The sequence below is a fragment of the Otolemur garnettii genome, unplaced genomic scaffold (genome assembly GCF_000181295.1).
Source record: "Otolemur garnettii isolate 467f Iridium unplaced genomic scaffold, OtoGar3 scaffold00168, whole genome shotgun sequence".
Lineage (NCBI taxonomy): Eukaryota > Metazoa > Chordata > Mammalia > Primates > Galagidae > Otolemur > Otolemur garnettii.
In genome coordinates, this window is record NW_003852563.1 from 790,449 (window position 1) to 804,753 (window position 14,305).

Consider the following 14,305-nt stretch of genomic DNA (forward strand, 5'->3'; position numbering starts at 1 on the left):
TTTTTAAAAAGGTAGAAAAAATTGGGAGACTTTATTTTTTGGGGGTTTTTTCCTTTTTTTTTTTACAAAAAGTAAGAAGAAAACAAAGAAACGAACAATTCTCAAAGTACGGATCAGGGAGAGTTGTTTGTTTGTTTGTTTATAATGAGAAACTTTTGCAAACAATCGAGAGTCGATGCCCAATTAAAAAAAAAATGTTTCTTGCTTGAATTCCTTTTATAAAAAAAAAAAAGGCAAGTAGTTCCCCAGGTGAAAATATGAATACAGGATGGGCAGGGGGGACCCTGACTTTGGGGAGTAAGAAAAAATTTCTTGGAGCAACCAGATATGGGGGAAAAAGAGATGAGTGGCTATTAAGCAGAAATAAATTTAGGAGGAGGAAATGGAGTTCAGTGTGTCAGTCTCGGTGCGGAGTGGCGGATCTGAACTCGGCTCCTCCGGCCAAAAGGGAAGAGATGAAAAGGTCCCGGGGCTGGCAGCCGGCGAACTGACGGGAGGGGCGCCGAGCACCGCGAGGGGCCTCCGACGCCGAGCCGGGCTGTAATTTATATATTTAAAGGAGGAGCGGCTCGGCCCTGCCTTCCACTGCGGCGCGGAGAGCAGGAGCAGCAGCAGCTCGGGAGCGGAGAGGCGCACACGTGTGTGTGTGAGTGTGAGTGTGTGTGCGTGCGCGAGTGTGCACGCGCTGGGGGCGAGCCCGGCGCGCCGCGGGGAGGCGGGTGCGCTCGGCGGGGCGCTCGGCGGGGCGCTCGGCGGGGCGCTGGGCGCTCGGGCGGGCGCTGCGGGGCCGCGGAGGCTGCCGAGGCGGCGGAGATCTGCTCCGGGAGCTGCGCGCTGTGGCCCACGCCCGGCCCGCGCACGCCGACCCGCTCGGTGGCTCCGCGCCGCCGCCGCCGCTCGCTAACGCGTCCGGTCTTCAGCTCCCTCCTCCCGCTCCTCCTTCTCCTCGCGCTCCAAACGCCAGCCCGGCCGGTCAGCCTCCGTCGCCGCCGCAGCTTTCACCCGCTGCGGACTACAATAGCAGCCCCTGGGACGCGACGGCCGGGCAGTGTTATTCCCAAGTGGGTTGCGGAGGGGTCTTTTGGCCTCCCACCCTCTCCCGGTTTCTCTCCCACGGGGGCTTTCTCGCTCGGAGTACGTAGGCACTTGCTGCCCCGAATAGACCCGTCTGTCTCTCTCCGCTCGGCAGCCGGGCAGCCCGTTTGCTCCTGGATGACTCCCTAGACCGTTATACTAACGTTCCCCATCCCTCTCCTGCCTTTCACCGGCGCTCCTGCTCTCCTCTCTCTCTCCTCTCTGTCTCTCTCTCGTCTGTCTCTGGTTGGGAGCTTCCGGAGCTCCCATCAGAGCAAACCTGCTGCCAGCAGATAACATCACGATCTTGCCGGGAGGAGAGATTTATACGTTCCCTCCGAACCACGTGTTTGCCTTCAACAAAGTGACGTGCTAGAATTACAGTCAGAAGTCCTCTCTTAGACCACGAGCTCTCCCCAAACCGTTGAGGGGGTGTGGAAATGAGGACGGCTGGAGAGAAGGGAGGAAGGAGGTAGGATGTGTGCCCCGGCGACAGTGAGTTACGGTATTTACTTTAGATAGTCATTTTGGACAGGTCTGTTGAAGGACAAGCTCTCAAGTCTCCCGTTTTTACTTACTGTGCCTCACCCACAGTCTCCCAGATTGAAATGTCTTGCTCTGGAGCGGGAGTCTTCCCTCTGGGAATACACGTGCACACACACACGTGTGGGAAAGAGTACCAGTCTCCTCAGGGCCGGGCCAGTCCTGGAGTTATACCTTCCAACATAGGATTCCTGTCCTACCAAGTTTCTGGGAGCGCAAAACAGGTTGCCATTCTAGAGCTATAGTCTAATCCTCTGTGAACTGCAGGGAACCAGAGATCCAGTTTTACCTAAAGAATAATGTGTATAGTCTGCTTTACTGTTGTGAATGAATGAGTGGCCATCTCTGTGAACTGCTCCGAAGCCACTTCTTGTACGGCTCCCTGGTCACCTTCTTCGCAGGCTGGACATCATCAACCAACTTCATTCTTTCCATAGCGTTTATCCAGGAAGCTGGAATTTTAAGTGTTTGATGTCTCCTGTTACACACTATTCATGACTTAACATTCTGTATTTCAACCAAGTCCAAATTAGATGAATACAAGAATGATTTTTACTATTGTTGAATTTGCCCTTTTTCTTTTATTTTACCTTTAGTTACTCAAAGTCAACACTGTCACTTCAGCATGACTCTCTGGCCATACTGACTAGACAGATGATTTAAACTGGAAACTCTGTTGCGCTTTCCCCCAAACCATAGTATTCTCTAGTTCATACGTTCCCTAGTTCAGAAAGTTCTTTGTAAAAAGTCACAAAAAATTTTTCTATGAGAGTTTACACTTTAGTTGTGTACAGCCTTAGTAATTAGTCATTAGTAAATAGAGAGCTAAATAGTAATAACTATAGCTAACATATACTACACTTATTACTGTGATATTGTAAGTATGTATACATGATTTAATCTTAACCATAACCCTATAAAAAGGTATATTATCCATAGTGAGGAGACTGAGGGGCAAAGATGTTAAGTACTCTGTTTTGCAGTCAGGATCCATCGTCTATGTTCCTACCTGCTACGTCCTTCTGAGAAACAGTGGTCCCAGAATGTGCTCAGACAATCAAGGCTTCTGCGGTAAACTAGGTTTGGAAGATAAACTGGGTAACTTATTGCCCTCTTACAGATACATAATTCCCATTATCATGTCAAAGACTGTGGGAACCCCACAGAAAAGAAAAAAACAATTTTAACTCTTAACCCAGCATTTTCTGAACTCCCCAAACATGAAATTGTTTTCCCCTATTAACATACATTAGAAGGGATTGTTCCAACTCTCTTCTGAATAATTCTGACAATTATATATAAATCAGCATCAGTAGGCTTCTTTCCTAGAGGCCAGTTTTGAATGAAAGCAACTTGAAAGGGATTAGACAACCAGCTACCATCCCAATAACCAAAGCAAAATATAATTAAGGGTGCCATCAGAGTGACGGGGTTTGGGGGAAAGGAAGAGCAGAGAGAGGGGAGCAGGGAGGGGGGTGGGGTCTTGTTGTGTGTGACACACCTTTTGGGGGCAAGACACAATTGCAAGAAGGACTTTACCTAAAAAATGCAGTGTAACCTGGTTTCTTAAACCCTCAATGAATCCCCAATAATAATAAAAAAAAGAAGACTGCTGTCATTCTAGTAGTTTCAAGAAGTCAACCCTTTGAGCTCTGTTTGGGAACTGCAGTAATCTATAGAAAAAGGACTAAAAGTGAATATTCCTACCCATGGGGCAATTTAGAACATAAAGCAATAGTTACAAGGGAGAGCCACTGAGTTGCCTTGGAATATGGCTGGTTACCCAAGTATTACCATACTTTGATGTAGGTTCAGCTCCCCCATAAGCCAGTGAGCTCCTCTCAGTTTACAAACTACCTTCTTGGTTATATACACAGATGCACCTTAGGTTACACAGATTCAGAGTAGAGTGTGAATAGACAGCACAAGTCTATCTCCATCAGTTCTAAGAAAACAACTTGTGTTATAAATTCTTCAATCATTCCCCTTCCCAAGATAAACATACACACTTTTGTTCGTAATACTGTACTTAGTTTGTTGAACACTTACTGCTTCTTTACCAACCCCTTAGATGGGAGACCCCTGACCTATGCTTAAGAGGATACTTTATGGGTATATTCAGAGGAGGAGCATCTGAAGTGAGTTCCCTGAACATGTAGTAGGTAAGACTAGAAGAGCTGTCTCCCTGGTAACCATAAATGAATCCTTTCTTCTATTAAATAATGTTTTTAAGACCTTCTCATCTCTATATTCAAGAAACGTTCACTAAATTTATTATGTGCTAGGAACTCTTTACACTCTTTATAGTAAAAAAGGTATTTAAACCACAGTCATACACCCTCTTGATTACCTAAAAGAGACAAGAGAGCACAGTGGTCCAAAGGGCAGGCTCCAGAATCAAGATCTCTTGGGTTCAAATTCCTGACACTTTCTTACTTTGTAATCCTAACCAAGGTAACTCTGTTAGTTTCTTCATCTATAAATTAGGGATAATAATACTGCAACAACCACATAAAATTATTGTGAGGATTAAATTACACCAGGCATAGAAAGCACTTATAACAAAATCTGGCACATAGTATATGCTCATTAAATGTTACCTACCACTGTCTGGTCCCATGACTTCTTCATTCTGGTAAGGAATCTATCATAAAGCACATCTGGTCTCTACTCGTTCTCAAATATAATTTAAAAACCAGGGAAGACCCTAAGAAGAATTTGCTTTGCTTCTTCTGCTTATGCCTTCTAGCAGTTTCTGTAAGCATATGTTTATTACTTTAAATATTATGGTATTTTGCCCCCCAGTAGTTGCAAAGAAACAAGGAAACATACTTTGAGTGAACAAAACACTAAGGGACTAACCAAATTCAGTTAAGCATTCAAGATTAAAGTCTCTTATTATTTAATACCCTCAAATGAATTCTTTGTTTCCAGATTAGAGAAGCAGAGAGCCCCTCTGTTTCAGCCATTCTATACTTGTTAATGGGTCTACTCACTTAAGTAACACAGAATTCCTACAAGAGGCTACACAAAATAAAACTACTCATCCTGGCCCTGGAATTGTGCCCCCAGGGATCCCCAGCAAGAGCTTCTGACCTAATAGGTCTTTCCTAACTCTGATGAAAGAATAACTTCGTTTGTAACAATGTTGAAATCTTCCCTAACAGTTTCAAGCATTAAGAACAAGGATGTGAGTTAAAGAAACACAGGATGTCCCTAAGTTACAAATACCTGACTGACAGACAACTTGCACTTACAAAGAGGCTATTACAGGTGATAGGTAAATGCACCTGTTCCAACTTACATACAATTTCAACTGAAGAAAAAACCTATGGAACCTAGCTCGTTCATTACCCAGGGACTGCCTATATATAAAGTTACTGTAATTGATTGTATTTTCTCCAAGCAGTAACACATAGCAAATAAAAAATAACCCATTGAATTGAAGTATACCAGAAGCCTTTTAAATTTTTACCTATAATTTTATCTTTGATACCACAATTGAAGAACAATAGTCTAGATCAATTTTGTCTCACGTTCTATACATTTCTATAGATAAGCAACTTTATGTGCTTAGAATAATGAAATGTAAAGGACAGTGATTTCCTCATGAAAAGCAATCCAATTATTATTTCCATTTTCTGTCTATCGGTTAATCTAAGGAAGAAATGATAATGAAAAAAGAAGAATGAGCAGAGATGAAAATGGTCAGAGGAGAATATGGGCTTAACGAGATCAGAGGTGGTAAAAGGTAAAGGAATAAATTCAAGAAAGAGATTAAGGCCAAGAAAAAACAGAGAAGATCTGTAGGTCATAAAGAAGAGATAAACTTACGACACTCTAAAGATACACGGCAGAAAGACTGTCTCACTCTTTGCAATTATGATTAGGGGATTGGGTACTGCTGTGGCTGCTGGGCCACTCATATCTCTACATTTTCAGCTCAGGTGAGGCTTCCTGACAAGAGCCAAGTCTTTCTTTGGGAGGCAAACTCACAGTGTCCTGGGATATGTCATACCCAGGATTTACTGAGGTTAGCTGCAGCCTCTGGTTTCTTGCCTCTAGTCAAATTCATCGAGAAAGCACTTAGTGGCTGCTACAAATAAATGAATCTTTGGCAATAGTTGGCATACAGCGTAACCGTAGGATATGTGTTTTTAAAAGTCTAACGTGAGAAACACAAGCCAGGAGCAGAACTTTCCTTAGTTTTCAGGGCAGTGATTGTCACTTCCCTTTACAGAATTTCTCCATCTACCTTCTCTATCTGACTTGTCCTGCCACTGTAGCAGTTCACAGGTCTATTGCATAGAGCGAGAAGCCTGAATGATGGTACTTGGGAGCAAGGGATTATTTCAGCCAGATATAAATAAAAATAAGAGGTGAAGAAGGAAAAGAGAAGGCAAATGATAGAGAAAATGTAATTATGTTCTCATCATTAAAATGAATGTGACATTAACAAAGTAGAAAGTTTTTTTATTCAATCTCATTTGTGCATGAAAAGTAGAATTATTTTTAAATTTTATAGGTCTTTAAGTGAATTTCAGTGGACTTCATACATTAGATAAAATTCCCAATGTATAAATAAATTTCCACTGGCAAAATTGTACGTATCTAAAACTTAAAGATAGTTCTTCTAACATAACGTATCACCCAAATCCAAGCATTTTTCAGAGTAAAGAAGATGTCACTCATAAATATATACAAAAGGGGTAAGCCAGCACGGTCCCAGACAGTTACCTTATTTAAAATGAAGCTACATTAAAGTCCAAATCTATAAAAATACTTTCTTGTTTTTGAGGTTACAATGGTGATACTATATATTGCATATTGCCAAGTCTTATTTTTTTCCCTTTGCCTATGTAGCACATTTTAAAAATCACCATCAGAGCTACATCTGAAGATACTTACACAATTTTAGCATTAACAAAAGGCTGCACCATTACAAAACTGAAGCCCCCAAGAGGGGCTAGGTAAAGATCCTTGTGAGCTCAGCCAAGAAAGGAAGAAGAGAATAAATACGCACATTATTGGGCATTAATAAAACAAGCATTTCACGTATTTTGCATACAGCCCTAGAAATTCATTTTTAAATTTTGGAAAATGAAAAATAGATAAAGAATCTCTAAGGTAAAAATGAGTTCTGCCCCCTTCCCATTTTAGTCCCAGTAGAGGAAAAAATAACTGAGTGTTTCTATTCATCATTTGGTGGGTCACATAATTCTGATTTTTTACATGTTGATCTTTTTATTTAATAAATAGTAACTGCTTCACAAACTCAGGGACAACGTGAAAAGTTAATGTCACATAATTAAAAAGAATGTTTCTGTTAACATGAACATTTTTGTGATCAAGATCCCTCCAGTTTGTAGTTTCAGTTATATCTGTACGTGTCCTTTTAAGTACAAAGGCAGTTATCTTTACCGTTTCTAGCAAGGGGCAAGCCATCGGCCTACCTCAGAAATGAATCCACAAGGGCGTGTGTCACTGGTATCTGAAGAAACACACAGAAAAATTCTGGTTGCTGGGTTACTGAGACAAGTTCTGGTATTTGTTTCTTTAAGATGTCTTTGTCCTATAATCCTAAATTACTCAAAGACAACAACAAGATGTGCTATAAGGTCCATCAGGTCATCTGAACAGCATCACAGTTATGCTGATTGTTCACAAACTAGCCACTAACGGGTTGGGGAAGGGGAATGTTTTATCAGTTGGTTCAATATAGCCTAAATCATGCCACCTAGAGGACAACATTGGTACGTCTTACAACTTCATACTGTAACATAAATTGATTTATAATTCACTGATTTGTAATTTTCCAGTAATTTGTTGTTATGGCTCATCAAATAAAAACTATGCCTTCACATAAATATTGTAAAACATGTACTTTTAGAAAAGATCCTACAGCAATAGCAATGGAACACCCCTATTATAATGTAGTTACCTGTTACCTTATAAACAATAACATTCTGAGCTAGAATCTAGTCCTCATTTTTAAAACATAATTTGAGTATCTACATTCTTGGTAGCAAAAATGTCAGTCACTTAACACTTTTGAGTCATCTAAAAGACAGCAGCATATAGCCAAAATACTGTACATAACTTAGTAATAAAAAAAGCAATAGCAATGTACACTTTCCAAAGGACTAAATTATTGGACACCAGTTCAGAAGTTAGAGTAGTTCCATTTCTGCAGCATCTAGATAATTAAAATGTACAGTTTTAATTATCAGACATGCTTAGGCAAAACCTATAATGAATTCTCCAATCGCACTGACAGCGGCAATCAAAATGAGCCCTGGGGTGACGGGTTTACCACTGCCAGGAAAATTTTCGCCATTTTGATACATAGCTTCTACTTTTATTGTCCACAGGGCACAGGTTCTTATCAGGCCTAAATGAGACTGAAAATTTGCCCTTTGATTTTTCCAGAACAGAGTTCAATTTCTAAAATCTCATTTTCTACAAAATGTTATCTAATATGTCAAGAATCGTGTATAACAGCTCTGTGAATTGAGCTGGATTTGACTGTACTAGCTGTGTGACCTTGGGCAAGTTATTTAAACCTATTGCTTGCTTCCTCAAAAGTATAATGAGGAAAATAAGAGCACCTACCTAACAGAGTTATTAGGAAGACTGTGAGTTCAGGGCATTTAAAGTCTTTAAGTAGTATCTGGCATACAATAAATGTTGTATCAGTATATGCTGTTATTACTTGTTCTGTTCCCACTTTTACTTGAATAACTGATGGGACTATGAAAAATTAAGATGGGTGAAAAAATGGCAGTGATTTATTTTTTGTTCTATTTAAAAATAAATTTTTATCACTCAACAGGCACAGGAAAATAGACACATGAGGGGGAGAGTCAAATTTTTATGTTCCAAATTTATTAAGGAGTAATTAGTAAAACCATGTTTTAGTACTTATTGAAATGTCAGGATCATTTTATTCAATGTGAATAAATGTTCAGACTGTCAAAAAGTATATTCTTTAAAAAAAAATTACTGTATTCTTATATGCACCTCATGCATTTTTGGCATTTAAAAATTTTACTAATACTACCCATAATGGTTTTTTTTGTTTTTGTTGTTATTGTTGTTATGGTTTTTGGCCAGGGCTGGGTTTGAACCCACCACCTCCAGTATATGGGGCTGGCACCCTACTCCTTGAGCCACAGGTGCCACCGTATCCATAATGCTTTTAATCTTTCTCAGTTAACATATCCTTGACATTGGGTTTTCACCAGTATGGATGGCCATCATTTTAAATGAGATATATATATATAAAAAAAACTGAAGTTCCACAATTTATGAAAATATCCTCATATCACTGAACCTACAGGTTGTTTAAAGTGTTTTTGCTATTAAAATCAATGCTATAATACTATCTATACAATATTTTCTATAATCAGGATCTTTTCTTGAAGTGGGTTTCCAGAAGTAGAATTACACCAAGCCTCATAAAGTATCTACCACCTGTCAGACTTTAAATTTTGGTGAGAGGTGTCCTTCATCTGGAAGAATATTTATAATTATGAAGATCATAAGTGGATGACAAATCTATAGGCACAAAGCTAATCCTCAAAATGCATAACAGAGAACATCTCTTAATGCCCTGCTGCTTCCAGGCACCGTGCTGGACACTGTGCACACATCGTTCTAATCCTGACAACCACTCACATTATACCAGAGTCCAAACGGAACTGTGAACTCAGTCTGATCCCAAAGTTACACTGTCTTTCATCTAACAATAAATACTATTTCTTAAATTTCTTAAAATGTCTAATACAAATATAATTTAACTTACTTAAGGATTATATTGGGAGCCCTAGTAAGGACCAACATATGGCAGTTTTGTTGTCACACAACCTTGTTATTAATACTGTTTCTGCCATTTATAGAGAAGAATATCATCATATTGAACTTTCTGGACTATAAGCTTTTAAATTTACAATACACTTAAGAGAACCCAGTGTTATTGTACAAAGACAAATATTATTGTGTAGAAACAGCTCCAATGTTATGCTTGGTAATACTCAGCATTTCAGGGCAACTGCTGTGTCTGGCTGCTGCGCTGATGTTTTCAGAGCTGATGTCAATCCACTGTTTATGTCCTTACCATTGAAGGGGATATATTTTTACCTAACATTGAAGTCTGGTTCTGCAAATGCAAAGAGGCAACTGTCTAGTAGCCTGAGGATGAATCAACAGCTGCAAGGCCACCCACGCATACGGACACAGCTCTCAGCTGTCTCTCCGTTCAAGGCCCCAGTTGGTCCTGACCCCATACAAATTCAGTGCTTTTGCTTTGATGTTTATGAAGCGACTGCATTAAAAATACAAGATAATAATCCGGGGGTTAGAGAAACTGTTATTTATACAAATGTGGTTAACACCTCATCATTCTAAACTGGCCATGCTAATATTGCTCATTGTGCTCTTTGGGTGTTTTTCTTTCTTTCATCCCCCCTCCTCGCCTCCAAATATACAACCTACAGTTGCTCTAACAGTATGCTGAGTGTGCGCTGGAACAGAACGAGACTATCAGACAACTCGAGGGTCCTGAAACTAAAGTCCCTTCCTCAGGAAACCTCCTAAATAAGTAGGCTCCTAGATGCAGGTCCAAAATATGAGTATAACTGACACAGTACCTGCTGCTCAGAGGTTCTCAAAATATCCTTTTGTTATATCACCAACCAATTCTTTTCAAGATCAGCAATAAGATTTAAAATTTGGGCTCGACACCCATAACACAGTGGTTACAGCACCAGGAACATACACCAAGGCTGGTGGGTTTGAACCTGGCCCCGGCCAGCTAAACAACAGTAGCAACTGCAACAAAAAACAGCCAGGTGTTATGGTGGATGCCTGTAGTCCCAGGCAAGAGAATCACTTAAGCCGGAGAGTTGGAGGTTGCTGTGAGCTGTGATACCACAGCACTCTACTGAGGGCAACATAGTAAAACTCTATCTCAAAAAAGAAAAAAAAAGATCTAAGTTTGATATATTAATTTTGAAAGCTTCAGATGATAATAATGCTAAAAAAAAAATGCTACTTATTATAACAGCAGCCTAACACTAACATTAAGGACAAAAGTTTCCCCAGGATATAATTTAATAAGCAGCTCAATACATCTTTTTTCAAAATTTAAATAGTGAAAAAGGAACAACTCAACAATAGTTCAATCAATGAAATTGTACCAGTATTTAGATATGCCTAGATTGCATCCATAAAACTTTACATAAAAGGCTCAGGATAGGATATATGATTCCAGAATTCACTGTTTGTTTGTTTGTTTTTAAATTAGACTAAATATACGACCTGTAGCTTTACCTCCTCTAGTTGGGACAGACCTACTAGCCACATGTAGCTTTGAAATACATGATCTGCAACTTGATTCTCTTCATAATGGGGCTAGATCCACTAGCTATGTGTAGTTTTAAATTTTAAAATAATTAAAGTTAAATGAAATTAAAAATTTAGTTCCTCTCCATCACTAGCCACATTTGAAATGCCCGAGAGCCGCCTGTGCTGGTGCCTACCACACCGCGCAGACAAACACTGCAGCTCCAGCGGCACAGTAAGTCCGACTGGACAGCACTGATTTACTAAGAATAAAATTCTAACAATTATGCCTCGTCCTCTAATATACTGTACACCACACTCAGTTGAAAACCAAAGGACATTTAGTAGGAAGCTAAATACAAGGCCTGATAAGTTTGCAAACTCATCCCAGAAAAAGGGCTACACACCTCACAGCTGAGTATCGGTACAGTGACCTTCAAAGTGCTCTCCTCGGGAAGCGATGTACTCGTGATGCTGGTGCCAACTCCACCCTTTAAACCAATTGTAGAACTCTTCTTCTGGAATGATCATCAGAGCTGTCCTTGTACGAGATCTAACATGTTCATGGTGGCATGAACTTGCCACCATGTGCATACATTAGCAGCACTGTACCAATAAGTCAGTATACCATCACCTTGGTAGATCAGTGTCTCACAGCTGTTTGTGTTGATGTGTGCCAGTGTCCTGCCGAGTGGCATTTATTATTGTTGTTGCATGTTTTTGTGTGCCTTATAATGACAGCTCTGGTGGTCATTCCAGAAAAAGAGTTCCAAAACTTGCTTTGAAGGGTTGACTAGGCTCTGGCATCAGTGCACAGCTTCCCAAAGGGAGCACTTGGAAAGGGGCCGTAGTAATATGCAGCAATGAGGTCTGAGGTGCTTTTTCTAGGATGAGCTCACAAACTTAATCATTCTATCTTATATATGTTCCTCCTGTCAAACGGGAGAGAGAGGGAAGTGAGCAATGTGGGATGAAATACTTTTAACAAAGCAAAATAAAAAGGTTTGCCACACATCTAGATAAAAAGGCCTAAATCGTAACTCCCTGAAATTATGTTTAGTAGACTAGATGGAAAATCTGTGGTTCTCTCTGCTAGAAAACACTCCTTAGAGAATCTAAGATTATTTGAGAACTGTCAGAATATATCTTCCACGTATATAACTAGGTTAAGACAGCATTTTGTTAAAACATAACTACAATTCTTTACATCTTATCAACAAACTCAAACATTCTACTTCTAAAAGTGTTCATAGGTACCCTTGACTAATATATTTTAGCAAATCCAGAAAAGCTTTCCTAGTGAAAAATTTACCAGGCCTACTGCTGCTGCAATAGTCAGTGAGATTCATCCCCTCAGCTGGCAAAAAGTCAGACCCCTGTTTTCTTGGGAAGGAATAGAGAGCTTTTTGTAGGCTTGGAGTAGTTCTCTCTCCTGTTTCTAAAGTTTGTTCTTACTGCCAATTCACCTCAAATAGTCTTCACACTCATAATACCTGTAGGGCTTAATAGCCTGTGTATCTACCACTGACATTCAAAGTAGAGACAAATGTCAATCACACTGACCCTAATAGATGAATGTGAGGAAGGAACAAAATGAATTCTGTTTCTCTCAGTGAAAGAAACATTCTCAAATAAAAACAAAGCTAACATGGATCAATAAAGCATTGCCACAGCTCTAGACAAGCGTCATTATTCTAGGAATGTACAACCTAGATCCCATTATAATAATCTTTTAAAAGCTTATCTTTTAACAAATAATTTTTTAAGGCCTGGTAGATTTATTTCACATTATCACTGCTGGACTAAATTTTCACACTACTCTCAAATCATACAGCGAGAACTTACTACAGGAATTTAACTTTGAAAGGGAAGAGAAAAGTCAACGTTTTGGTCTTCGTAGGGGTTGCTGATCCCATATTGGGCCACAAACAAATCACTAAGTAACTTTACACACCTCTTGGAATGGGTGCTCAATCAGTGCCGCCTAAATGCTTCACTTAATTTCCTAATTCCTAATATTACAATATTTAGAGTATCTTTTCCTACTGTCTAGAAACAATAGTTACTTCACATCTAAGTTTAAAAATGCACAATTTCCTATTTTATAGCCACACATGTATATTTCCTTAAGAAATTACAAATGGTAAAAATACCATTTTGTTGTTCAATATGCTTGAACAACACACAAGCTTGAACTGCATGGGGACCAATTCCCTGACCCTTGAATAGTTCAAAGGTGTATAATGAATTTCCATGTTCCACAGACATCAATATGCTAAGTGCAATAACAGTACTCTGTAGGTATTAAAAGACTCTGAAACAAGAAAACTTCCTTCTCATTTCAAATCCTGAAATAAAAATAACAAAATCAACACATATAAGGTGGAAAAGAGTTCTTTAAAGATACAAAAGTACCAGTTTATTTGATCTGATTGCTATCTTTTCTATAGAAACAGTTATGCCTTTTACAGGCATTTTCTCTAAATTTCTTTAACTCTTTGGCAACACAGTTCATGTTTTCAGTTTGTCCATGGTTCTGTTGATGTCAACCTTATGCCTTCCTGGTATGATGCCTTACTAGGACATCTTTAGGCATCTATAAATTGTAATCCAATAGCTTTATTACGAAGTACTATACTCACACGGCCTAAAGACCAGGACAGGTTGCAGGACTGGTTTAGCTTCTGGTCACTGAGTATTAACTACATCTATTTGTGCAAAACATATTGATTAAAAAGCCCTAAGAGGATTCCCAGAATTTATACATCCCTTTCTTCACCCACCTGCTTTAAGAGACACAAAATATATTCAAGAACTTTAAAGGACTTTTCTTCAAATAAATCTTCTACGGGAAGGCTCTGAACAATTCCATACAAACGGTTTCCAAGGTATATTTTGCAATCAGCTGAATACTTGAGCAGTGCAGAATTCTAGATAATTTGAAAGTAAATTACGTATTCCAATTCCAAGCAAAAGCGCTAAACAACTAAGATGATTCTAAGTCATTTTCAAATCCTAAACAAGTATTATCTTTGACTTTCAAATTTCAGCACTTAATTAACAGGAACACTTACTTTATAGAGTGAAGTGTTGGCTGATTCTAGTATTAGAAATGAAGCCAAGTGAAATTTTTAAATTGAATTTGTTATAATTTTGTTCCTTTTTTTGGAGACAGAGTCTTGCTATACTGCCCAGGATATACTTGAAAACTCCTGGGCTCAAGTTTATACATGATACAACATGGATAAATCTGTTGAAATTATGCTAAGTGAAATAAGCCAGAAACAAAAAGACAAATATTATATGATTTTATTTATATGAGCTACCCAAAATAGTCTAATTCATA